Here is a 24,887-nt window from a genome sequence, read left to right as displayed (position 1 = left end):
CAAATGCTGCCCTGCATCACACAGGAAGCTGCCATATACTGAGTCAGACCTTCTAGCTCAGTATTGTCTACACAGACTGGCAGCAGCTCTCCAAGGTTACGGGCAGGAGTCGTTCCCAGCCTGGGACCAGCCAGTCGGAGGAGACAATATTGAGCTAGATGGACCCAGTGGTTTGTCTCTGTATAAGGCCGCTTCATAGGATGGGCCCTCAAATGTTAGCGTTCAGCAGTTTTCCAGAAAATTCCTCTCAACACTTCACCAAGTGACATGAGGATGTTGTTCATTGCTGTTAGAATTTCTTTAACGATTTCATAATGCTCAGCTGCACCTGAGGTTAAAAACGGCTCTTTTTTCCTTTAAGAGTGAAATTTCTCCACAAAAGTGCCAGCTTAAAATGATTTTCTGAATCCTCACACTGTTTTTAATCAGGGGAAAGACAGAGCTCTATCCAGTCAAGGTTGGGTTTATTTTAGGAGGGGGAAGCGTCAGACTGGGAAGGGTGTGTGTGCTGAGACAGGAGTTCCTCGAGCATCGTTCCTCAGGGAGCCATAAATCCAAGCTCTACTCAGGAAGGCAGGATGTCTCGTACTTCGCTTTCTGCCAAAACTTAATTTGAACTAGAATTATACAGGCATTACTAATGCATACAGTAACTGAAATTGGTTAGCTGCCTATTAGAGTTTGGCAATTGTTTGGTGGCTGGCGTTTGCTTCGGAAAGCGTGGAGCAAGCGGAAAGAAGAGAAGCTCGGAGGTTGTGCCATCCTCACCTCAAGAGGCCACCAAATGGTCAAGAAGAACTGTTGGGAAAGCCTCTCCCTCAGGAGATGCGTAAATGCGTAGGCCTTGAGGGAGCTATTTAAATACACCGGCCCTTTAGGGGAAGGCAGGAAAAGAGAAATCCAGGCAAGCTCATGCCCTCAGCTCTTGAAGAGAATGGCTTGCAAGTGTATGTGTGTGTGTGTGTGTGAGAGAGAGAGAGATGTAAAATAGGATAGCTAACTGGGAGGACTGAGCGGGCAAATAAAATATCCAGTAATTAAATACAATACAAGTTTGATTCGTGCTTATGTACTGGGAGTCAGGGCCCGGTGGATCTTACACGCCGCCGTGCAGAAATTGGCCGTGTGACAAGTGAAGGCCTGGTCTTCATCCGATAGCAACATCCAGGTGTAGGCTTGGCTTAGATGACCAGGGTATGAGGAAGTATAAGCTTGGCGCGACTGTCTCTATAATAGGGGCAGGAAAGGAGTACATGCTCTGCGGTTTCAGCCTCCCCAGTGTCACAGGGGCAAAGCCTCTCCGTGATTGGAATCCTTCTGTATTTGCCTTCTAAAACAGTGGAGGGGAGTGCATGAAAACGGGCAAGGGTGGAGGCCCTTCTGTGGCTTGGAATTTCCAACTGTGACAAGTACGCAGCGGGAGAAGCAGAGTGTCTTAAGTCTTTCCGAGGACAGTAAGCTTGAAGCCCTGGCACCTGGCGCTCAGTGTCCAGGATCATCTGATGGCTGATTTCACCTTGTCAGAGCCCATAGCAAGTAGGAGAAGTGGTGGGGGGGAGAGCAGTAGTGCCACTTTAGTCCGGATGGCACGTTTCCAGGAGGACTGAAAATTGTCCTGCAGGGTCAAAGGGGCCAGGCCCCGAGGGATCGTTTGAGCCAGAGGATAAGAACAGTTATCCACACTGTGGTCTCAACCCTTATCATACCAGTTTCCAGGGGTAGAGTAGCATTAGAGACACAGCAAGGCACTTGTAGGGCCACTCTTAAAAATTTTGGACTGGATTCGTTCTAGTGAGGCCAGAATTGGAGGGGGTGGGGTCCCAGGTGGGACTGCAATGCAAAATACAATCCAGAGCCGTCCCCTGCCCCATAAGCTTTTTCAGACTGCGACTTTACAGCAACTTTACTGTGACTTTACTTTGGGAGGGTGGGTGTGCGTGCGTCCGTCCATGTATCAGCCAGATTTATCCCAAAGTCTGTGCAAGATTTCAGAGAGCACTCCTCACGTGATTCGGGATCTCCCCTCCATATTGGAACCTAGCCTGATTTCTGTCTGTGGTTAAAAAAAAATCCTCTTTTTGCATCGGAGTATCCATTATTCCCTGAACTTGCAGTAAACCCTTGCAGTAAAGCCTGCTGTCTGAAAAGCTCCCTGGTGGGAAAGCAGTTTCTGGAGGGTGCTTTTTAATGAATAAACAACAACAAGGGGAAAGGTTGAGCTGCCCCTTTCGCCTGGCATTCTTCTGCTCATACTCATTGTCACCTGAGGCTACTTTTCATCCACAGAACAAACCATTAGAGGAAACTCTGTCATCTGATGAACCTTGCTTGAAACCACAGAATGACAGAACATTCAAGTTGAAAGGGACCTTGTAGTTCTTCTAATTCAGTCCTCACCTCAGTGCAGGAATCTGCTCTGTTTTGAAAACAGAATGCTATGAAACTCCTCTTGAGATGCCTTGTGGGTGGGTTTGCTCACAATCTACTGCTTGCTTTACTGGGTTGGATGCAAATGTTCCCATCAGATTATGGGAAATCTGGTGGGGGAAGGTTTCTGACTCTCAAGGGAATCACAAAGACGCTGGGTGAGTGAAATGCCTTTTGACTAGTGCTGCCAGTGATGAGTGAATGATGGTGTTATTGACAGCATTATTAAGCCAGGGTGGTGTAGTGGTTAGAGTATCTAGTGGAGCCTTGGGGGGTGGGCTCCCTCCATGGGATGATGGGTTGGGTGCTGCTAGTTCTCATAGGATGCCGGGTGCTGGCAGTGGGTGAGTTTGGGTTTATTCAAAGTTGTATTCTGCCACTCTCACCGCCCAGTATTTTGGACCTTTGGCAAGCCTCACTGGCTGCCACTGCTCTGGGCCAGTCATTTATTTCTCAGTCTAACCTACCCCACAGGGTTGTTGTGAGAATAAACATAACCATGTGCACTGCTCTGGGTTCCTTGGAGAACCAGCAGGATATACAAGTAAATATAAATAAATAAGTCACCTTAAGTATTGCAGTGGGGAAATGCTTGACTAAAAAGCAAAAGGTTGCCGGTTCAAATCCCTGCTGGTACTATATCAGGAAGCAGCAATATAGGAAGATGCTGAAAGGCATCATCTCATACTGTGCGGGAGGAGGCATTGGTAACCCCCCCCCCATTGTACCAAAGAAAACCACAGGGCTCTGTGGGCACCAGGACTCGAAATCGACTTGACGGCACACTTTACCTTTACAGACACAGAGCATGCCATAAAACAATGAAGCTGTCTATCGTGATATTTTATAATGATACTAGTAAATGGCTTGCACTTTGCAAACATATCAATTGAGGAAACTCTAGTCCTTTCTTAGCTCTGTGAAGTTCCATTCCCTATGCTATTTAATGAAAGAGTTTCCCCTCATTTTCTGGGACATCAATTCATTTCCTTATTTTTTGATAGTCTAGGCAAGGTCTGGAACCTACCTGCAAAAACAGCATTTTTCTATTCTCTAGCCAGTGAGTGAGTCAGTGAGGACTTGCAGTTTGCAAGCATATTAATGTCTTATCTTGCTGTGACTCTAGTCTTTTCCTAGCTCCATAGTTCTCTTTCCTCACACTTTCCAATAGGAGAGATTTTCTGGAGTAATTTTTTCTCCAGGGTTTTGGATTTTTTTTGGTTGTCAAGCCAAAGTCTGGAACCTACTTGCGAAGAAGAAGAAGAAGAAGAAGAAGAAGAAGAAGAAGAAGAAGAAGAAGAAGAAGAAGAAGAAGAATTTTAGCCTACTTTGTAGTAGGCGTATGAGATCACCTGGCATTCCATGTGTGTGTCCATCCTTGTGTGTGTGTCCCCTTATCAACTTCTCAATGCCTGGACCAATATGAATCAAATTGGGTAGAGTTACAGGGACACATAGGGACACCTCAACAGCATAGTTTGTGATTATATCATCCACTTCGATTCAAGATGGGGGACATGGAAACTTTGAGGTGCACATGGACTAACTTGTGGACTGCCGAACCAATTTAAACCAAATTTGCTACAGTTGTTGCAAGTGACACACAGGGACATCTCAATGGCATGGTTTGCGATGATATCATCCACCCCAGTTCAAGATAGCAGACTCATGAACATTTGAGGAACAATTGGGCTAACTTGTGAACCGCCTAACTGATTTGAGCCAAATTTGCTCCTGGTGTGGAGACACATAGGGACAGCTCAAGGGCATAATTTGTAATGATGTCATCCAGCCTGATTCAAGATGGCAGTCGTGTGAATGTTTAAGGTACAAGTGGGAACCAATTTGGAGCAAATTTGGTACAATTGTAGGGACACATAGGGACACCTCAAACACCTAGTGATGTCATCCACCCCAATTCAATATGGTGGACACAGGAATGTGAGGTACAAATGGGCTAACTTGTGAACTGCCTAATTGATTTGGACCAAATTTAGTCCAGTTGGAGGGATAGTGAAAGGAAAGTAGGCAGATTCTTACAGAACAACTTGTTATCTTTTGTGGTTTGGTCTGGGAATATCATGTTAGTGAGTGAGGCTCAAGCAGCTTTATATTACAGATTATCACTGCAGGTGGCTGAGTCTTCCAGAAGTTCTCTTCATTGCCCATTTATAGGGGAGCCTCTAAACCTAGTCTTGACTCTTGTAGCATCCTCAAAACATCGTGCAGAATCAAAGTTCTACTAATCTAACCCTGAATATGTATACTCTTCATTGGAAAGAATTATTACCCCTTGAGCTGTTCCTTTTGCCCCAGCAAAAGCATTCACCCAACTATGTTTCCCAGAAAGGGTTTATAACATGTTTGCAACTTTAATTTAGGTAGGCTTGCAATTAGTATGTTATGGGAGCCTTTTCCTTTATCTTACTCTTGCAAGACAGTTTAATCATCGCATATCCCTACACCGTTCCATCCCTTGGAATGTGAGCCTTTTCATAAGATGGCTCCTTCCACCAAATGGATGGTGCTTAGCTTAGACTTCCATGGGCATGCTGAAGGTGGGTAACACTGGTGAAATTTCTCAAGGGCACTAAGTACAGCTGCAGTTTTTTGCCTAGAGCAAAATTCAAAGGGAAGGAGGAGGTTGTTCCTCCAGTGGCTCATCTGAGGAATTTCAAGGGGAGGGGGAGGGGGAAAGATTCAGGAGAATTATCCGAGGAATTTCACATATTCCTTGTTATACAAATTATGGCAAGATAGCTTTTTATTTTTATTTAATTTTTTTGGCAGTACTTCAGCTTAATGGTATCTCATTGTCTGGCTGGTAGAGGTTGATGGGAGATGGAAGAGTCTAGCTCTGCCTATGGAGGGGATGTGTGTCAAAATTGATAACTTGTGGTCCATTCCAAGTATATGAGGAATATCCATATTGCAAGAAAATGAAATACAAATGAAATGTCAGTTCGGATAATGTGGCCACACCAACACCTGCCTCTTCACAATGCACATTCCAGGAAGCTAAGGTGTCTACCAGATTTTTCCAGAGGGCAAGCTCCATGAAGATTTGCTAACACATAATGTAAATAGTAGAGATGAATTTGCATAAATGGCACTGATTTGCATAATTTGAATGATTTATTTTGATTAGCCCCCTCCAAAATGCACGCTTTGTTTTGAGAAATATCCCCTTCCAGCTGCACAGAACGGGAACACTCCTGCTTTGACGGCTCTTATCAGCTCAGCAAGACCGTGCTTGCCACTTGCTCATCTGTGAAAAAGCTTGTTCAATGCAGCAGAAGTCCGGTACAGGAAGGGAACGAAACCAGCCAGTCAACCTGCCTGCTTTTGCCCTGGGGCCCTTCTGCGCTGCCAGCAGGCTCTACTCTTGTCTCACTGTTCGAATGCATCCATCTAGAGTAAAATGCCATATGAGATCTGATCAGCAGCTGCCAGCCTGCTTCCCCTTTTCTGCTCAAGGCTAACTAGAGGTCGATTCTGTCTCGCTCTCACAGGTAAAGGCTCAGCTAGACACCCTCCTCCACAACGCAAAGCAGTGCTAAGGATGTACAAAAGATGTTATGGTATGCATTCTTTATGCTGGTCACTAGGTCATGGCAATCAGCAAGAGGCCTTTTTACAAAGCTCTGCACATTTATGCTATCGTTAAACCAGGGAGCACATTGGTCAAAGAGCTGGCCCACAAGGTTACTCTCATCATGGGGACTGGCACTCCTTGGGCATTCTCTATCCCCCTCTCCAGCCATATATCAAGCTAGTCCACATGTTCCAAATCGGGGTAGGAGGAGCGCCCAGCCAGGGTAGGAGAGCCAGGCACATTCCTGATCAGTAGACGTGTGAACTTAAAAGGCAAGGTAGGAGGAGGGAAGAGTGATCGTGTGGGAGGCAGGAGCTGGGTCAGATCCCCCAACTCTTCCCCGCCTGCCTTGCTTTTTGAGTTCACGTCTGCCGATCAGAAACGTGCCCAGCTTTCCCATCCTGGAGAGTGCCCGGCTTTCCCACCCCTATGCCAGGCTGGGAGCTCTTCCTACTCTGATTGAGATTGTGTGAACTTGTCTTTCATTTTATCCTATCCTGCCTCCAAGAAGCTCCAGGTAGCATCCATGGCTCCCCTACCTCTGTTTGATCCTCACCTGCAAGGTAAGTCTGACAAACTGCATGGCTGAGTGGGGATTTTAACTTGGGTCTCCCTGCTCTACAAGACATTCTATCTATTATGCACCACTGGATCACTTATCAGTTAGTAGAGCTCATGAATCCTGCCCTACTCAGAGTGAGTTTCCTTGCTCCCTGTCTTTGGTGGCTGCTCGGCCAGGTTCATGTGATGGGTTATGCTGAGCAATACAGGTGGAGGATAGGACACTCAGGACTCCCATGTCAAGTGCAATGACTAGACCAACTCCATTCAAGACCAGTGTGCTTCTTACTACCCCATACAGAGGTAGCTGTCCATTTCTCTGCATGCCAGAGGTTAGCATATGGTGAGCTGTTTTTGTACAGTGGCTCACCACAATGGTGACAAAATTTTTATCCAGATTTTCGCATAACATCTTCCTGTTAGCTTTTCATGTGAACACAAAACACCCTTTATTGAGCTAGGCCATTTATTGAGTCAACCTTTTATTTTATTAGTCTATCTAGCTCAGTATTCTCAACACCAGTGTTCTCCAAATGTTGTGTTACAGGACACTGGCCAGTATGCTGCACTGACTCACTCCGAGTCAGCTACAAAAGCAAGGAAATCCGCACCCCCCAGTTTTTGGAGCTGACTTGCCTCATAATGCACTGGGAAAGACATGTCTCACCTGGTGCATACTGGTGAGACAGTATGCACCTCCCAGTTTGAGAGTTGAATTGAATTAAACTCCTTAGTTTGAGGGTCAAATCAAAATGAATAGAAATTGTGTGGCAGCTTTGCCACCACACATTATATATACTGCTCCTCAGGACAGAAAAGGTTGGGAAATACTGGTATACACGGACTGGCAGGGGCTCTCCATGGTTTTAGACACGAGACCTTCCCAGCTTCATGTGGAGATGCTACCAACCTGGGACCTTCTGCATGCAAAGAATGCGCCCCACTACTGAGCTATTGCCCTTCTTTGCCGTGCAGAGAAGATTTGCTTTCTTTTTTAGATGAGGGAATATTCAAAGATGTGAAGATAAACAATTCGCTACACCTGAAATAGCGCTTTGGCGCTGCAAATGAAATCCAAGCAGAAACAAGGAGCACGCTGGGCTCAAAAACACTCAAGCTTCAGACTTGCTTTATTTCTGAAAACTGCACGATCGGGCAAATCTAAAAATGTGATGGAAAGAAAAGCTAGGCAAGGACTGACCTAACCCATGGCAATGATACAGCACAGCCTGGAACAATCCACACCCTTCAGTCAATGGTCACAGATTCTCCTAGGCTAAAACTGTCCTAGTTCAGAGCCTGCTGAAGATCCTTTGTTGCCTCTTCAACTTCCCAAAGGTGCCTGTATGTAGGGCAACCAAGCAATGGTTTTCTCCATGCTGTCACTCCAAAGCAGAGAAGAAAACAAGGACAATGTGGTATGGAATAATAGAAGGTTGACACAGCTACAGGTGACACAGTTCCCAGGACCATATGGCTAAAGTGTGGATTCCACCCTTCTGTTAAACACTGTTCCACAACTGATAGACAAACATCTATCAATGGATATTAGTCTGGTGGCTGTGGGCCACATCCAGCCTCAGAGGCAAGATGCCTCTCAATACCAGTTGCAGGGGAGCAACAGCAGGAGAGAGGGCATGCCTGTGGGCCTCCCAGAGGCATCTGGTGGACATCTGTGTGAAACAGGATGCTGGACTAGATAGGCCTTGGGCGTGATCCAGCAGGGCTGTTCTTATGTTCTTATAATTGAGCTGCTGCTGCTGCTGCTAATATAAAAATACAGGCAAACCTCATTATCTGCAGGGGTTCCATTCTCTGCTGGAACCGCGGATATTGGAGCCGTGGATAGCGGGGTATCGTGGCAATGGGAATCGGGGTGGGTGGTGTTTAGGTTCCTGGAGGCTGAAAAAATTGGGTGGAATGGTGGAAGAGAGTACCCTACTGTGCTTTGTGGGTCTCCAGCCTTCCAGGAATGCCCCCCATCCCAATTTGTTCATTTGTTTGTGAAAAATTGCAGAAAAAATGATTTTAAAAAAAAAGCAACAAAATTGCTCCTACTCCCAAAATGGCGATTTTGCACCATTTTGCAAGGTTTTGACTGCAGAGGTCATTTCCCGTCACCCCAAACCCACAGATATGCAGAAAATCCTTTGTAAACTTCCCCCGCTCGCATATGCCAATGTCAGGTGTCAATTACCCAACCGCAGATACACAAAACCACGGACGTTGGATCCGTGAATAGCTTTCATAAGAAGAGCTATGCTAGATCAGGCCCAATGCCTATTTATTCCAGCTTCCTGTTTTCCACAGTGGCCCACCAGATGCCTGCAGGAGGCCCAAAAGCAGGAGATGAAGACATGCCCTCTATCCTAGCTTTACTCCCCTGCTACTGATGTGCATCATTTTGCACGATGCACATCGCATAACCAACATTCAACAGACCACACAAAAACACAGGCATGGCCTCTTCAATATCTCAGAAAGAATGATCAGAAATAACTGATCCTAAAATTGTTGTTTTTGGAGATAGTGGCTTACATACAGCAGAAACTCACACTGGTTTAACAGTAATAATAAAATAATAACAACTTGTTCTCTTTTTATACAAATTGTTATCTAGGTGGCACACAATAAAGCAACTATAATGATAAAATAATTAATTATGTTAATATATAATTGAATAACAAAATACAATTATTTTCTCTCCTCAGGGGCAAGTAGTTCTATGAGAACTAGAGGTCTCTAGCACAAAATTCTCAACTCCTTTATAAAACTCTAAATCCCAGAATTTGGGGGAGAGGGCCAGCTGTGACACTTACTGGTATAATACCAGTGTACATTTGCCCAGAAATGCCAGAAATGTGCAATACTGGAATTCAAGTAAAAAGTAGTAATCAGTGCCCCTCCAAATCTAATGAGCACTGCAAGATATTCCCCTCAGGGGATGGAGCTGCTCTGGGAAGCGCAGAAGGTTCCAAGTTCCCTCTCTGGCTTCTCCAAGATAGGGCTGAGAGAGATTCCTGCCTGCAACCTTGGAGAAGTCGCTGCCAGTCTGTGAAGACAATACTGAGCTAGATAGACCAATGGTCTGACTCAGTATGTGGCAGCTTCCTATGTTCCTATGTAATGATACACAGGGGCTCTTCTGCCCAGCTGCCATTCCCCTTGGTAATACCCACCAATACAGCCAAACACAAAAGCTTCATTTAAAACAAAACCCAGAGAAAAGGCGGGTTTCTTACCTGTAACTGTAGTTCTTTGAGTGGTCTTCTGTGCATTCACACTGGGGTTCGCACCTGCACAGAGCCAGACTCCAGATCTTTCCAGTGATTTACCATAAAAGGGGGAAAGAGCAGGAAATTGCTCCCTCTAGCGGTTAATCCTACCTCACTCTCCTCAATCTGAGCGACCACTGCATATGAAGTACTAGGTAATAACTCCATTAGGCGGCAGCAGGGCGGTGGCGTAGGTCGTGTGAATGTACAGAAGACCACTCGGAGAACTACAGTTACAAGTAAGAAATCTGCCTTTCTTCTTTGTGGTCTCTGTGCATCACACTTGGGATAATATCGAGCTATCCTTACCTGGATGGAGGGTGAAGCCTCTTCCAGAGTGGAGCCAAGGACGGAAGCACCAAAGGATGCACGTGATCTTGAATGAAGGTCCAAAGCTTAGTGGTGGATGGACATAGCTGGCTGTGACTATGTGACCTGACTGCCTTGCAAATGCTACTGATGTTGCCATAGCTCTTGCTGCAAATAGGAGTAATGGTTCTGAAGCAAGTTGGTAAGAAAGAGATATAGAGCCTCTACTCGCAATCTGTGAGAAGGGCTAGAGGATCTGTGGGGAGAGTGGGTTAAACTTACTCTCCCCGCAGATGATCACGGTGCCGTTGCTGGGCATGCTCCCTGCGCACCCCCAGACGATTCCCTGTGCGCCAAGGCCAGGGCTGGGAGGCTCGGGGGCCAGGATGTGTCATTCCAGCTCCTGGAACCATCAGGATGCACCGTGCAAATGCCCGGTGCATCATGGGGATCCCCCATCAAATCTCTGGGCTCCCCGCACACAAACCAAAAAATGAGGTTAAGGGCCCGATCCTGGTGGTTCACACATGCATGAAAAACTGGGCTGGGCTCCCTTAGCCTGGTTTTGCATGCATGTGTGAATAGCCTCATAGTCTCTTTGACCCAAGAAGGAATCCTCTGTGCTGAAACAGGTAAGCCTTTTAGAGGTTCAGCACAAGAAACAAACAAGGACTATGACTTGTGAAAGTCCTTGGTCCTATCCATGTAGAAGGCCAAGTCTCTTCTGACTTCTAAGGAGTGATATGCCCTCCCAGTATCTCTTGTTGGAGAAGAAGAAGAAAACATGGGCAGAGATATTTCCTGAGACAAATGGAACTCTGATACAACTTTAGGCAGAAATAAAATATCAGGGCATAAGACCACTCTATATTTCTATGAAAAACTAAATAATGATCATCTGACTGTAGAGTTCTCAATTCGCTCTCTCTCCTGGTAGATGAAACGACGACAAGAAAAACAGTTTTAAGTGACAACAGTTTTAGATTACAAGTGGCCACGGGCTCAATCGGCTTTTTTTAGTTCATCAACTGTTTAAGAATTAAAATTAAGTTCCCATGTTGGAGAACACTTGGGAACAGGAGGAAACATGGAAAACATGCTTTTCAAAAACTTCTTAACAAGTTTATGAGAAAACAGATTAAGTGCTGAGTGACAGTCTGCTATCGCTGCCAAATGAACACATAAAGATGATTAAACCAGCTAGACCCGTCTTTCAATGAAAGAAGATATTCTAATATTAGTGGAAGCGGTGCTGACTCGGGAGAAATGGCTTTCAACACAGCAAACGGTAAAATGTTTCCATTCTGCAGCATATGTTTTTGTGTGGGGGTGGTTTCTTGGCAGCCTTTAACATTCATGCACTCATGCTTTTATCTTCCAGGTGGTGAGATGCAGCAAATCAACATGGGGATGGAGATGACGGCCGTGATCCACAGTCAAGAGATGTGAAATTGAAGGTAGGTGTAGGTAAGTGCTTCACAATAAGTGCAGGAGGGTTGTGAACCATGGCTGTCTTAGCCACCAAGGAGTGACCAGAATGCACCTGGCTTGTCTGTGAAGATTTTATGAAGGACTCTTGAAATGAGAGGAATTGGTGCGAAGATGTACAGGAATTGTAGATCCCAGTGTTGGAGAACAGCATCACCTTCAGACCCTGGGTCTGTCCCTGCCCTGCTGCAAAAGAAGGGACATTAAGCATTCTGGGAAGTTGCAAAAACATCCACATGAGGTGTTCCCCACATTCGGAAGACACCTTGTAAGGTCTTGGGATCCAATCTCCACACATGGGAGAGGGACCTCTGTCGACTCAGGGCATCTGCAAGAGATCTGGTTTCCCCCTGGATGTGGACTGCCAATGGCCATATCCTCCAGTCTAGGCACCACGAAAGAAGCATAGGGAAACAGAGTAAGAACTTTGATGCTATGCCCCCCAGGTGATTTACATAAGATCAAGCCGTGGTGTTGTCCTTGAGAATGAGGATGGTAGATTCGGCTATCCAATGAAGGAAAGTCTTCAGGGCCTTGAAGATAGCCAAAAGTTCCAGGTAGTTGATATGTCCTCTCTCCTCTCCCCTGAAGACCAAGATCCTGCAACCATCTGACCCTTGAAATTCGCTCCCCAACCCCTGCTGGAAGCCTAAGTAGTGATGCTGGGGTCAGGTGAGGTTTGGCAGAAGGGTGTGCCCTGGGAGAGGCTGGATATTCTGTGCAATCTTCCTGAGGTACCTGCAACATCCTGCATTGGGAGTGTCACTGGGGTTTGAAATGGTTGAGGAACCAAGATTGCAGAGTCCTCATGCGTAGCCATGCAAGAGGCAGTATTGCTATCAATGAGGCCATCAGGCCTAACAGACATTGCGTAAGCCACATGGTGTGTATTCGTGTTGTGCAAAAGTTTTGTGCAGCAGGGCGTGTTGTCTGAGTTCTTTGATGAGGGATATAGGCATGGGTGGATTTTGAGTTGATCAGTGTGCCCCAAAATTCTGTCGACTGGAGAGGGATCTTCTGCATGCTCCTCCACTACCTCCCCAAGTCAGGAAGCCATTGAGGCATCTTCCGGAGGTGGCTCAGATCTGGAGGTGTCTGAGGCGGCATCGGTTGAGAGTCCATGTTCTTCTGGAAGAGGATATTAATTCAATAGTTTGGGGGTGGGTTGTCCAAAATGGGTGCAGATGGGGGCACCACCAGAGTTGACACTGTAGCAGACATAGTAGAACAGTCTGGCTTGGGCGGTGGGGAGTACTGGAGGTGTGGTGGAGGCGAACGCTGAGGTTGCTGAGGATGTAGTGGGTTTAGCTGCTTTGAAGACCAACTTGGCGACTGAGAGCGGTGAGGAGTTTTGGAACGGGACCAAGATCTCGACCTGTGATGAAAGCTGTAGCCATGGAGATCTCACAAAGAGTAGAGCGAGTCCCTTTCCCAACGTCTGCGACAATAATCTCTATCCATGAGGCAGTAATGTGGGAAGCATCTAAACATGAACAAATGAGGTTCCAGAGGGTAAAAGTCATAAAATGGAGCAAGGCAAGGCCTAGGTTTATAACGTCTCTCAGTCCCTGTCATGCTCCCATCCATAATCATCCCTTCCATGAGAGGAGCAATTGTTCTCTGGACAAGAGGAGTATCTGGCTTGCTTAGATGTCTGCCTACTATGTGAGGGGTAAGATCTTCCTCAGGACTGACTTCGGAGTCTCTTATGCCCTGGCCTTTCAGGTCTAGGCGGGGAACTTGAGCTCCTGCTCCGAGAGTCTCAAGACTGCAGTGATTCAGGTAATGCAATTGGATTACACACAGAGGAGGCAGCATCAGAGTCATAAGGGAGCATGCATGGTGAAGCTGAACACGTGTGATCAGATAGGTGAGGGGACGGTGGTGCAGGGCTAGAAGGTACCAAAGGTGTGGAGGACTGTACTAAGGGATCAGCAGGCAGCATGTGCTGCTTCTTTTTCTTTTTCTGCTGTTGCTCAGCAGGAGTGGTGTTGTGCTTAGATGCTTTCAGCTTCTTTCTTTCCTTCAACACTAAGGACTTGAAGGCACAGCTGAAGGCAGGGCTTTTTTCACTGTTTTACTCCTACTACTATTACTACTACAACAAATATTTATATATTGCTTTTCAACAACAACTACTACAAATATCTATATATTGCTTTTCAACAAACATTTCCAAAGCATAGAGAATGATTGATTGATTGATTGAATGAATGAATCAACGAATGAATCAATGAATCAATGAATCAATCAGATGGTTCAATCAATCAATCAATCAATAAGATGGCTCCCTGTCTTCAAAGGGCTCACAATTTAGAAAGAAACATAAGATAGACACCAGCACTGTTCCCTCGAAGGTGTGTGCACATGCATGGGCTCACAAGTTTTCTGATGTCCACTCAGTTAATTTTAACTCCTGCTCAGGTTGAACTAGGAAGGCCCCACTCTGAATGCATGTGTGCACACAGTGCCTTGATTCTGCCTCCCAGAACAAAATTCATTCTGCACAGAGATGAAAAAAATTAGAGGGACCTCTGGACACCAGCAACAGTCACTGGAGGGCCTCTGTGCTGGGGGCTGACTCCGCCTTCAGTACTGATGAATACAGAGGGAAGCAAATCACCAGGGGGGCAGAGGGAGTTTGCCTCAGAGCTGTTGTTTTGGAAGCCAGAGTCACGACTGAGCCCGAAGGCTCTTGTATAGATAATTTTTGTGCTGATGCGGGATGTAGTGCAGAAGGGGAACCATCTGCATTGCCATTGTTTCCCCTTTCACTTCAGTATAGGGGACATTTAGGGATGACATTTCTGCCTGCTCCCACAATAAAGTTTGGAGGCTCACTGCCTGCTCTCCCGGTGGCTATTTGCTCCTCGGTCTCCATCACAGCTTTTAGAAAAAGTGTAAAATCTTGGCTTTTTGCCCAGGCATTTATTTGATTTTCTGCTGCTGTTCTTTATAGTCTGTATTGCTTTTATGCTTTTGTTTTAAATTTTTAATCAGATTTGTTTAATTTTTTTTTTACTTAATATTTTAATTGTGTCTTTTTCACCATCTTGTGTTTAAATTTTTGCTGTAAACCGCCTTGGGATTGCTTTAATGAAAGGCAGTATATAAATTTGAAAATAAATAAATATGGCAGGCTTGTTTCGTAAAGCCATGGCAAAAAGAGCAAAAATCTGTGCGATGAGATTCTGCTAAGCAGGACAGGCAGAGAGAATGACCATCAGAGGATGGTCATTTAAAAGTAACCTTTGTGGCCTTAGGAGGCTAGTACTAAGGGAAGGAGAGAGGGGTACAAAATTAAATGGACATGCAAAATCAAAAGTATTGGAGAGATAGACAGGCAGAATAAACAATAACTCAACAAAAAACAAGGGAGACAAATCTGCTTGCTAACTGTTTGTTGATAAAAGGCAAAACCGGAGGGGAAAACCAAAGACATGGCAGCTGTGGCAGTCAGCAAAACCGAGGAGAGAGAGGTAAGACTAACCGCTAGAGAGAGCACCTTCCCGCTCTTTTTTCTTTTTCTGGCAAAGCTCTAGAAAGATCCAAAGTCTGGCTCTGTGCAGGTACAAACCCAAGTGTGATACACAGAGACTATGAAGAAGAAGTAAAGATTGCAAACAGGACAGAAAAAAGGCCACCATCCAGAAAGTAAAAGTCATTTTGCATGCATGTGTGAATAGCCTCATAGTCTCTTTGACCCAAGAAGGAATCCTCTGTGCTGAAATAGGCAAGCCTTTTAGAGGTTCAGCACAAGAAACAAACAAGGACTATGACTTGTGAAAGTCCTTGGTCCTATCCATGTAGAAGGCCAAGTCTCTTTTGACTTCTAAGGAGTGATATGCCCTCCCAGTATCTCTTGTTGGAGAAGAAGAAGAAAACATGGGCAGAGCAGCCTACAGGGTAGGATAGGACTACTCCCGGTAGGGCCAATCATGTGAAGCACCAGAATCACTCCTGATCCCACGGCTCCTCCCCTGGGTAGCCCTGGTTTGGAACTTGGGCTTAAAGTGAGGTAGGACCATAGCGTGCCTCCTACCTCACTCCCTGGTTGTGTGGGTGCTCGCACTGCCAGCAGCTGCTCCCAGGCTGTTGTCGGCCATCTTGATAATAGAGGCGGGGGAAGGACTGGCCAGGCAGCATGGAGCTTTCCCAATGCACCATGCAGCTTGTGTGGTGCATTGTGGGGTATTTGGTGGCCTGGCTTCCTCCCCTCTGATCACCTCACCACTTGTGTAGACATGTAGGGGGTGGAGCCCCGGTTGGGCTCTGGTCGTCTGGAGAAAGGCAGGTAGGCTCCTGCCTTCCCCCCAGCCCACCTCCTTGTGGTCATGAGTGCCTTTAGGCCAGGGGTGGGCAAGCTAGGCCCTCCAGCCGTTGTTGAACTACAACTCTGATCTTCCTTGCTGGGAGTTGTAGTCAAAAAACAGCTGGGGGGCCACCCCTACTTTAGGCACACCTAGTGGGAAAGCTGACCTTTGTTGCTTTAGCAACAGAACCCAACCTATTCACTCATGGCTTTCAAAATGTTCCAGAGTTCTGAAAATTATTATTATTTAACACATTTGTATACCGCCTCAAACACAAGTCTCTGGGCAGTTTACAACAAAACTATAAAAACAACAGATAAAATATTAAAACATTTAAAATATTAAAACAATTAAAATTTAAAACATTAAAACTATTAAAAACACAATTAAAACAATATCTAATTAAAAGCCTGGGTGAACAAATGCGCCTTGACTGCCTTTTAAAAGGTTGTAAGAGATGGGGAGGCTCTTATTTCAGAAGGAAGTATGTTCCAAAGCCTTGGGGCAGCAATGGAGAAGGCCCGTCCTTCTCCAAAAATAGTTTGCCTTGCAGCAGAAGGGGCTGTTGCCGAAGAAATACAAGACTAGAGCCCTCACCGGAAGTGCAGAACTAGCCACCCGATTCTCTGGATTGTGTCCATTTGACAACACTTTTTCCAGGAATACAAGCTGACTCACCGGAACTGCTAGGCCTGATTTACACTATTATTTCAAATGGTGAAGTGTTGTCAGCATGCACATCTATGATATGATATCATTCTACCATATCATTTCCAATGTTTAATGCTGACATGATTGGGGCTCTGTAGGTCACAAGTGACCTAGCAAAACTGTCCGTTTACTGTAAAAGCCACTTTGGAGAACTTTGCAGGGAAGAGGGTGACACAAATGAAGAGTCAGATTACACGTCTTAGACGTAGGCCATTGTCAGCCTGCAACCATCTTGTTCTCAACCACTCGTCCCTTGTGTGTCTTGTACGTGGTGTATTTCATGCCTGGAACAGAGAGAGAAGACAAGGAGAAGGAAGGATCAGAACAAACCATACAGTACCCCACCTAACAGTCCAAGAATGTGGGGATACCTTGCCTTTTCTTTACATATGGTTAGAGTGGTTACTAGGGAGGCTTAATTAATTCTTTCAGAGATTGTTAATCACTTTATATATCCAAGAGGTATAAATATGAGAGGAAACATGTTGGTTTTCTGCATTTGCTTGGAGAACATTTGGCACAATGTGAACTTGACCACCAGAGGGGCCCTCGCCCCTGACCAGTGTGTTCAATGGGAAAGCTGGTCATGTGGTAGCAAGCATGGATTGTCCCCTTTGCTAAGCAGGGTCTGCCCTGGTTTGCATTGGAATGGGAGACTAGAAGTCTGAGCACTATAAGATATTCCCCTTAGGGGATGTGGCTGCTCTGGGAAGAGCATCTAGGTTCCAAGTTCCCTCCTTGGTAGCATCTCCAAGATAGGGCTGAGAGAGACTCCTGCTTGCAGCCTTGGAGAAGCTGCTACTAGTCTGTGCAGACAATAGTGAGTTAGGCAGACCGATGGTCTGACTCGGTATAAGGCAGCTCCCTATGTTCCCCTCCCTGAAGACTTGACCAGTTCTAATTGATTACATTTTGTGCAGCTATGTAACAACCGCATATTGATTCGCTGAACATGCTTCGTAGCTTGGTAGTGCTCCGCTGTGTCTGTGTGTGCTTACTGGCAGCTCAGCCTGCTTACCAGAAGTGAGATACAAGGGAAGGCCTAATGGCAGCCAGCCAAGGGGCTAGTTCTCCCATATATATATATTTACATTTACATATATATATAAATGTAAAGCAGCTGTATGAGGTATCAGGTTGATGGAGAACCTGGGGTGCTCAGGAGGAGTGTTTAAACCTTTCCTCACATAGAAATACAAGAAGCTGCCACACACACACACACACACACACACACACACACACACACAAGCTGATCCGGTGCAGAGCATCTGTGCCACTAGTTCGCAGCGGCTGCCACTGCTGCCGCCACTTTCTCCCCTCTGCCACTTTTATGCTTGTCCGCCCCACCACATTCTTTCCCATGCCCGTCTTTTTCTCTCCCTGCCTGCAGCCATCTTCTTCTTCTTCCCCGCCAACCCCCATCTTCTTATTTTGCGCCGCCCGCCTGCCCGCCCACCACCACCGTTTCCTGGCTGCCCGCCTGCCAGCCAATTGCTGGTCATGGCTGCTTGGCCGCCCACCTGCTGTTCGCAGCAGCCTGCCGGCCAGTCATGATGGCCACCCGTCTGCTAGTCGCAGCTGCTCTGGCTGCCCTCCTGCCAGTCGTGGCTGCTCCAGCCACCCACCTGCCAGACCCGCCTGCCGGTCATGACTGCTCACCTGTCCGCCGGTTGTGGCTGGCCACCCGCCCACCGCCATCTTCTTCGGCCAGCCGCCACTACTGCCACCATATTTTTCCTCTAGCCCGTCCCATGGCTATCCAGCAGCTCTCCGGACTCTCACAAGAGCTGCCACACATGGGATTAGCCCTGCGGCCAGACCCAGCCACCCCCACTCCCCCTTTTCCGCCATTCCTCACCCCCCTACATTCAGCATCACACTCGCACAGTGCTGAGGTCCATCGCCTCCCTCCTCGTTCGAGCGATGAGAGAAGTGAGAGGACTTCCCAGCACTGAAAGAGCTGGATACTAAATGAGAGGTGCTTGGGCAACCTGATTAAGCATCAGGGTCCACGCGCACCTGTTGAGTATCCAGCTTGGAGACTGCCACTCACCTCCAGTCCCACACCCTTCCAGGGACAGCCCTGGTGCCCACTGACTGGCAGAGGCTCTCCAGGGCTTCAGTCCTACCTGGAGATGTTGCCAGGGATTGAACCTGGGACCTTCTGCAAGCCAAGCAGATGCTCTGCCACTGAGCTGCAGCCCCATCCTTGCTCTTCATCTGCTCAAAATCACCCAATCCAAGCATCTTCCCCCCTGCCAGAGAAAGAGATATGGGGCCCCTGTATTTGATCCCTCAGCAGTGGGAAACTTGGCCCTCAGTCTCCCAGGATGCTTTGTAACATTGCAAGCAACGTGTTGTTTCCTCCCTCGCCTACCAGTGTGGACAGCACAGTGGGTACTAAGGAGCTTGTTCCCTCTCCAGTCCTCACCTACCAAAGGAACATTCTATCTATCTATCTATCTATCTATCTATCTATCTATCTATCTATTCGATTTTTATACTGCCCTTCCAAAAAGGCTCAGGGCAGTTTACAATTAAAAACTGAAACCATTAAAACCAATAACAATTAAAACAGATATAAATATTAACACCAATTAAAAACATCTTTAAAAACAATTAAACTATCATAACAATTAAAACCCTGAAAATCAGGTTAGCGTTAAAACAATTAAAACTAATTAAAACCCTAAAAGGCCTGGCCAAACATTCTAAGCAGAAACAAGGGAACCAGAAGTTAACATAAATCTACATCTCCCCAAGGTGGCCAGGACTGGCCCCATATCGAGGCAAAACTAGACGTTTCGTGGAGTTTTGTGTAATTCTCCTCTGCATGAAAAACAACAACAACCTGACAGCAGTCTCAGCAGCCTACCAGACTAAGTGGAGCAAGGCCAGGCAGGGAGAGCCAACTTAGCCCTTTCCTCTCCCACCTTTTGTCCAGAGAAGAGCTGTCCTCCAGGGGTGTAGCAAGGTTGGAGTGGGCCCAGAGACAAGATTTTAAAATGCCACCCCTTTACTGAGCTCGGCTCATGAAGTGAAGAAATCTTAAATGAGGCTGAATAGTGGTAACGAAAAGCATAGTAAAATATCTATCTATCTATCTATCTATCTATCTATCTATCTATCTATCTATCTATCTATCTATCCTATGTGCCACAATAGAACATCATCCTAAATTATTTTTTAAAGGTTTTGTGAATTGTGGATGATGTAAGTCATTGAATGGTACTAGAGAAAGACCTGTTGTTCTGGTAGCTCCAGGTCTTAACACTCACATCAGTTTTGGAGGCTGAATACAACTGAAGGAAGCCCGAGCAGGTGCGCAGCTGGGGGAGTCAGTCATGTGACTTGCCTCTGGGGGGGCCCCCAAGGCAGTGGGCCTCCAGACAACTGTCTCCCCTTGCCCTATTATAGTTACGCCCTTGCTGTCCTCCACAAACTGCTTTTCTCTCCACAGGAGCAAAGGTACGGGGACTCTGTTATCTTTCATTCCACAGGTGGAAAGCAGCTTGGGAGTATGATCTGGAGTGGACAAATGGAGGGAGGGAAAGGACGAAGCAGCCTCCCCCACTGCTCTTCTAATGCAGTCTCCACGGTTGCTTCCCCTCAAACTGCTGGGGGAAAGAAAAATGGAACGCTCCATCATGTGGAGTTTGGCTCTCCATCACTCCAAATCCCCTTCACATAGTTGACAGTGGGCTTGTTCTCATGCACTGAAATAGGGCCGGAGGAGTGCCCAGCCGGGGTAGGATTGCCATCGGCGCTCCCACTCAGTGGTTGTGTGAATTCAAAGGTCAAGGTAGGACAAGGGGAGAGTGATTGTGAGGGAGCTGGGAAGGATGGCTTTTTGTCTACACTCAGTAAAGCGCTGGGGAGAGGATGTGGGTTGGGTGTGCCTGTCCTACCCAGCTCCCACCTCCCACCCCATCACTCTCCCCAAATCCTAACTTGCTCTTTGAATTCACACGGCCCCCAATTGGGAGCACACACAGCTCTCCAACCCTGTTTCAGGCCATGAAAACAGCCCTCATGTTTTCCCCACACCTTGCTTTCAAAAGGATTTCTTCCACAATGTTTCCGCAATCCAGTTCCTTCTCTTGGACTGGATTCCAGCAGCACAAATCCTACTTCTGAAATGACATCTGAATGTTCAGACTCCACTCTCTTTCATATCCCCTGCCTTTCCAGTCTCCAAGAACAGAAGGAGTCTGACTGTTGTCGCCATCTCAGACTGACATGGTTTCCATTCAGCATTTTTGACAGTGCTTATTCCGGGACTATTAACGTTCTGCAACTGCTAATTTGGCCCTCGCCGGGTGGGAAGGCACCTTGCAGGACTGTTGAAGAGCACCGTGGGAACACACTGCAATGCTGTACATAGTTTCACAAGAAAAGAGAACAAGACCTGCATTGTGTCTCCTTTGACACTCTTGACCTAATCCGTCCAAGTGGATACTCAAGGTATTTTTAGGTAGATTCCCTGAACCATTGTTCGGTACTTTCTTGCAACTTATGTGAACACCAGGTACTCCATTAATTACGCTAGTAGATGGCTATTAGGAAATGGTACTGCTAGAACTGTGTGTGGGTGGAGTTGATTAGACAGACCTGAATCAGAGGAAGGTGCATTTCCTTCATCCCCGCTGATTGCAACTCTTTGCAGTGTGGTGAGGAAAGCTTTTCCTGTGCACTTTCAGGAGGAGTCAATTCAAAAATAACATAGCCAAGATTGCTGCTTGTCTCCCCAGCAGAGTCTATGCAGAGCCCATGCAGAGCCCTTTCAGGGTACATATACATATTCTCATGTACACTTATTGCTAGGCAACAAACACTGCAACAGGAAGAAGGATTGGGTTGGGCAATATGCTTAAATATAGCTGGGCTGGCTCAGGCCGGTGGGGCATCTTATAAGGCGTTCAGACTAATCCTCTCCTTGGTCTCATAGTGGTGAGCATCAATTGTCCCCTTTGCAGGGTCCACTGTTCCCTCTAAGGCGTGCGCACATTCACAAGTTTTTGGATGACCTCTCAGTTCATTTTAGATCCCACTTGGGTTGAATCAGGAAGGCCCCATTCTGAATGCAGGTGTGCACACACTGCCTTGATACTGCTACCAAGAACAAAACTCATTCTGCACAGAGATGTAAAAAATTAGAGGGACCACTGGCAGGGGCTGCCTTTTGGATGGGTGACTATTGCAAGATGTTCTCCTTAGGGGATGGGGGCCATAGTTCGGTGGCAGAACACCTGCACGTAGAAGGGCCCAAGTTCACTCCCTGGCATCTCCAGGTAGGGCTGGGAGAGACTCTTGCCTGGAACCTTGGAGAGTCACTGCCAGTCAGTGTGGACAGTGTTGAGCTAGATCAGGGTTTCTCAACGTGTGGGTCCCCAGATGTTATTGGACTTCAACTCCCATAATCCCCAGCCCCAGTGGCCTTTGGTTGGGAATTATGGGAGTTGAAGTCCAGTTACATCCGGGGACCCACACGTTGAGAATCCCTGAGCTAGATGGACCAATGGTCTTGACTCAGTATAAGGCAGCTTCCTGAGTTCCAACTGCTACTGGTCATGACAGCTCAATGGAATCTCCAGGCTGAGATACAGAATGCCACAGCATTCCACCTGCTAGGGGGATAACTGCAAGGGAGGGCTAGTGCTTTCATGTCCTATTTATTGGCTTCTGGCATCTAGTCAGCCACTATGGGAAACAGGATGCGACCTGGATGGAATTTTGATCTAATTCAAGAGGGGTCTTCTCATTTTCTTCCCTAACCTAGTCTCCAGTCTCCAACACAGTTGGATCAAAATGCTTAAGGATAAAGAATAAGTTCCAAGCCACTCACTCACTGATATTTGATGGTTCAAACAAATATTAGTGGTGCTGTTCTTCTACAAAAATGTCCATCAGTACATACACGCCCACCTATATAACTGCCCTGAGCCATTTTGGAAGGGCGGTATAGAAATTTAAATAGATAGATAGATAGATAGATAGATAGATAGATAGATAGATAGATAATGTCAGATAATAAAAGACAAAATTTCAAAACCAATAAACAATCTATTGCATATCCATCCAACACATTATTTGAGTAACTTCTGGTGACCACCAAATTGGTTTCCCAAAACCAATTTCAAAAGGTGGTACAAAATGGCAGGAAGGGTCTTTGGATCATTTCCTGCTGCTCCATTCCATGCCCTCTGCCTTTTGAAAAGTTAAGGCAGGATGAGAAGCAGGAAAGGTGGCAGCAGCTACTGCTTCGATGGCTGTCAGATAAGGGGAGATGGGGAGATTGGGTGGGAGAATTGGTGAGGGTGGGGGGGAAATCAGGCAGGGGGTGTGGGGTCCAGCAGAAATCGGGCAGAGTGAGTGGGGCTCACAGGGGGAACTGGTGCACAGCGTGTCACACAGGCAATGCGAGTGGAGAGGGACTCGGGAGATCAGGCAGAGGGTGAGCAGAATCAGCCCCCGGGGGTTGGGTGGGGTCAGTGTGCGGCTGCTCTGCATGCTGTGGGAATGAGGGCTCCCCACACGACATCAGCTGGGGCCTGCTCGGTCCAGGCCCAGGGGAGCATTTCCCCCGAAGAAATCTTTATAAAACGCCTTGGTCATCCTCTCTAGTTAGGATGAAATCTTATCCACTGCTGCTCCTTCCCATCTTTGCTCATGGCATTCCCAACCTCCCAGAGCACTCTGACATTTCCAGGCTTTTGCCATCTGTATTTTGACAAGCATTAACAACTGCATCAGTCGGCCAAGAGGCTTTTAATCAAGTAATCTAACCCGTCAGTCAACTGGCCCCCACAGCCCTGGTACCTGCATTTGCTTTAGGCCTGGCGCAAGATCTTTTCGCTTCACGTTGGCAAGTCATCTCTTTTTCGCCAGACACCCTTCATCAGCCTCGGGGCAGAAAGCGTATGGAAGCCATGCAGGCACACAGTGTAATAGGCGTGTGTGCATAAATACCTCTCCTAATTTGAGCTTTGGCTGAGTCGCTCAACATTTGTTGAACCCAAACACGCTGCCCACTCATGTGTGCGGCAGCCGGCAAGGGGTATGCCAAAGCTCCAAGGACAGAATGACTGAAGTGTCAGCTGTAGCACCCATTCCCTCCTTGGCCCAAGGCGACAGAGCAACTGATGATAGCCATGCCATGCCCGCCAGAGTTCTCCCTAGCCCCAAGGGAGTGGTGGCCCGGAGAAGGAGACAAGAGGCTTGGAGGTGAAACACAAGGAGATTATACAACTGTTATCACAGGAGCATGGCACTCTCCGTCAGTCTTTGGCCGTCGCTCCTGCACAACAGCGAAGGCTCCAACTGTCCTTGCTAAAAGAGGTAAAGGACTCCAGTGGGATTCTAAAAATACAAAGCAGAACCGACTTTTTTTAAAAAAAAAATAAATTAAATTAAAAGATGCACCTGCAGAGTTACAATCAAGGCTCTGGGTATTCCCATCTCCACTGCTACAGAAATGTGGGATTCTACATCTGGTACAGAAGGTGATGTCTGGAGCATTTCAATGTTCTTTTTCCCCCCTTAAAAAAACAAACAAACCAATTTTCAGGTCTGTATAGCTGTGGGAACTACTCTGAAAATGCACTGTGGATGTCTGGCACCCACATTTGCAGAACACATTTCTCATCAGCTGGAAAACTAGCACTTGGTACTATCTTTTCTGCTCAAGACAAGCAGTGAAATGTTCATGAAGGCACTTTCCATTATATTTTTTTGTAGGGAAGTGATGATGACTGAGCAACCATGAGGCCATTTGGATAACCTTGCACTGCTCGGGGGCAACCAAAGAGAAGGGTTGCCCAAGGCAACTGCTAAACAATGCAAGTCAAAGTGCTGTGGGGTTGTTTTTTGAAAAGGTATGTATAGGGCAATCCTATCTATTTCCGAAAGAGTTGAAAATGTTTTGATCCTTATGGATGCACAACTGGAGCACCGGCGGGCAAGAGGGAGATCTTGGGGTAACCTGCAGAGACATCTGTTTCAGAAAAATCTGGAGGAAAAGACCACCTAAGAGGTGGCCCAAACCTGCCCCAATGTAACTCAGTGGAGAGGAATCCTGTGGACTCAGAGAGCACTTATCAGACAACTAAGTGGGCGGAGCTAATGGAACTCAATGGTGAGGTGGGAGCTTGAACAAGAGCAGAAAATTTATCCACCTGAAGAACACTCCCTCAAGACAGTCACAACAGG

General features: G+C 46.7%; 1 long non-coding RNA gene across 1 annotated transcript; it reads right to left on the bottom strand.

Annotated features, from left to right (window-relative positions):
• Positions 1-16,192: 16,192 nt before the first annotated feature.
• LOC128328884 (uncharacterized) lies at positions 16,193-23,698 on the bottom strand. The gene is made up of 2 exons (XR_008309436.1): positions 23,499-23,698; positions 16,193-16,963 (listed from the first exon to the last, which is right to left on the bottom strand). It is a non-coding gene; the product is annotated as an uncharacterized LOC128328884 (long non-coding RNA).
• Positions 23,699-24,887: the final 1,189 nt, after the last annotated feature.

This window comes from Hemicordylus capensis, chromosome 6 (genome assembly GCF_027244095.1).
Source record: "Hemicordylus capensis ecotype Gifberg chromosome 6, rHemCap1.1.pri, whole genome shotgun sequence".
NCBI classification, from domain to species: domain Eukaryota; kingdom Metazoa; phylum Chordata; class Lepidosauria; order Squamata; family Cordylidae; genus Hemicordylus; species Hemicordylus capensis.
Note: the sequence above shows the minus strand (reverse complement) of the source record. Positions and strands in the feature narration are given on the sequence as shown.